The 2874-nt window shown below is 54.0% G+C and overlaps 1 protein-coding gene across 1 annotated transcript in view; it reads left to right on the top strand.

Moving 5' to 3' along the window:
- The window catches only part of LOC104516515 (coronin-2B-like), a gene marked incomplete at its 3' end in the record, with an annotated part of 25875 nt that overhangs the window by 5905 nt on the left and 17096 nt on the right, over window positions 1-2874 (top strand). The window lies entirely within an intron of this gene.

The following is a 2874-nucleotide window of genomic DNA, read 5'->3' as shown; positions in this document are numbered from 1 at the left end:
GAAAGGGCTGTCAGGCATTGGAACGGGCTGCCCAGGGAGGTGGTGGAGTCACCATCCCTGGGGGGATTTAAGAGATATGTGGACAAGGGACGTGAGTTAGTGGTGGGGTTGGCAGCATTGGGTTAACAGTTGGACTCAATCATCTCAGAGGTCTTTTCCAACCAAAACAATTCCATGGTTCTGTAAGATGCTGCCTTCCCCGGGACGCTTTCCAGCAGAGAACACGACCTCTGCCAGACCCGCCTCCTGAAGGACCAGACATGAAGATGGTGTTTTGACAGTGGTCTTTTCCTACCCACCCACCTCCTGAGCATCTTGCTCCAGCGCCAGGCCGGGAGCAGCCTGCCTTGGAGCCAGGCGAAGGAGCAAAGGATGCTGAGCTTTTCATTTTTCAACCCCAGATCTCCCATTGGTGCAAAACTGCCCCAAGAGCTGCTTTTCCTGCTCCTCCTGCACCGCAGCGCCCGAGACAGAGCTCCATCCCAAGGCTGATGCTCCCTGCAGTCGGTGGGCCTGGGACCCCTGCCATACCGCCAAGGCCCCCAGGAGCTATTTCGGCTGCGGGAAAGCCTCCACCGGCTGCTAGAACCAGAAATCTACAGGAAAGGCCTCGTCCGGGAGCCTCCTACCACACAATGCCGGCTCTGGGCAGCCCCCAGCCCCTTTCCAGGGGTTTTGCCGGTGTTTCCGGGCTGTCTGCATCCCTGGGGCTGTGGGGTGATGCGATGCTGTTTACAGGAAACACTGACTGAGGTTAAGGGAAAGAAAATCTGGATTTCTGCAGGGAAACAGGCACTTGAGCTTATTGCTTCCTCCCAGAGTGGCTGGAGCTGTGTGGAGACTTGCCCAGTTTTTGGTTAAAGAATAAGAAAGGGGAGGAATAGGGAAAAAACAAGAGAGATGTAAATGTGCTGAGGTCCTGGAAGCCACATTGCCCTCGCAGCTGGAGTCCTTGGTGGGTGTGGAGCATCCGTAGCACACGCGTGAGCATCCACGTTAAGGGTAAAAACACATCGAGGTGCTTGGGAGCTCGTTTGTGCTGGTGCTTGGTTTGGCAATGACTCGTTAAGTTGGATTTCTGGATGCGCCAAGCCTTGGGAGCTCCTTTGCTGCTGCTCCCGCGTGGCAGGAGGGGTTTCCACAGGGGAGTAGGTGGATTTTCTCCTGTGTGGGGATATGCTGCGAGGCATCTGAAGGGTTTAGCGGGGGAAGGATGGAGCAAACGGCCCTTTTGGTAGAATTTGGGGCTTTTTTTTTTGCAGTAGGTGTGGAACCAGAGGGGCACAGATGGCAAAAACGAGAGCAAAGTCAAAGTTCCTGGGACTTTCCAGGATCACAGAGCTTAAAAAATACCAAAATACAGTTTTGTGCTTTTTTAACATTATGAAAGCTTTAATTTCACTGAGAAAACTCATCTGTTCAGCCAAAGGAAAATGGAAGATGTAGTGAAACCCTTGCAAGCCACTCCCCAAGCTGCGGTTGGGGTGTTTTTCCTTGCCCTGCCTGGCTGCGACCGCTCGGGTAGGTTTGGCACAGATTCACAGTGCTTTGTTGGACGTGAGTCTGCATTTTTTTCAGAGCAGAAACCTTTCCAGCCAAAAACAAAGTCTCTCCGCTCTAGTTTGGGGTTAAATCCTCTATGATCCCTGTCCTTTTTCCTTGCAGCCTGGGGTTTCTCTGGGAGGCGTGCATCGCCTCCATGCAGCCCTGGGGCTGCTGCGCATCCCCAGAAGGATGCTCCCAGAATGTGTGCTGCTGGTGGGGTGGAAAATAGAGCTGGGATTTTGGGTGTGATGGGTGGATATGGAGTCAAGGCAAGGCAGGAGGATCTGGCGGTGGGGTCTGCAGGCAGCCCTGCATCTTCCCATACCCTCGCACAGGTTTCCTGCAGGCAGGTGATGGATGCTCCAAGGAATATTGGCACAGCAGGGCTCTGCTTGCACAAGGTCACTGCAACATGTCCCTTGACATCACCCCTGTAATGCACAGTGGATGCTACTACCCTCTGCCTTTTACCCCGTAGCCATGAATGAAGCCCATGAGCTTGTTCATAGGCATTAGAGATGGAAACACTACAGTTTTCCAGCCTTAAAGCATTCCCCTTTCCTATTCCCAACCATGTGTCCATGGTGTTGAGCCTGCAGGGAAGCAGGGACTGAGATTTCTTTAGGATCAGAGCAGCCACCGGTGCATTTCCCTGGTGTTGCCCCCTCGGCAGAGAACCCGGCGTTTCAGGGCACACTTTGGTGCTGTTGTCAGTGGGTGCTGGATGGGAAGACGCGAGCAGCTCCGAGTCCTCAGGCGTGCAATTCCCCGTGTTTGGATAGAGCCGAGTGCTTATGTTGCTTTAAGGTGGCTTAAACATGCTCTTCTGCACGCTCAAAGTGCCTTAAATCCTTATGGAATTTATCATGGACACTCATGCTACCATAAGGACTATTCAAGAGGAAGCTGAAATGAAAAAAGCAGTCCCTTTTTCACGTAGAAAAAGCAAACTAATGAGGACAAGCGAAAGCACACTCATGTCTGTGCGTGCAGCTGCAGCGCTCGGGCTTGCTGTGAGAAAGCAGGATGAGCTAGTGGGTCCATGGGAATCCCTGGTCTGCTGGGATCAGTTGGTGGGAACCCTGGGATCACTGATAGGACCAATGGCAGGTGGCTTACAGCAAGTGCTCCTGCGATGCTGGGGGTTAGCCCACGCGTGCAAGGTGAGCTGGGGCAGCTGAACGCGGCGTGGAGCAGCTCTGCGATGCTTATCCCTGCCTCAGCGCTCTTAACACGAGCCGGCTGCATGCTGCAGCCCAGAAAGCCAACCGTGCCCTGGGCTGGATCCAGAGCAGCGTGGCCAGGGGGGTGAGGGAGGGGATTCTGCCC

The sequence above is a fragment of the Eurypyga helias genome, unplaced genomic scaffold (assembly GCF_000690775.1).
Source record: "Eurypyga helias isolate BGI_N326 unplaced genomic scaffold, ASM69077v1 scaffold27260, whole genome shotgun sequence".
Taxonomy (NCBI): domain Eukaryota; kingdom Metazoa; phylum Chordata; class Aves; order Eurypygiformes; family Eurypygidae; genus Eurypyga; species Eurypyga helias.
The sequence above is the reverse complement of the archived record's forward strand: the minus strand, read 5'-3'. Positions and strand labels throughout refer to the sequence as shown.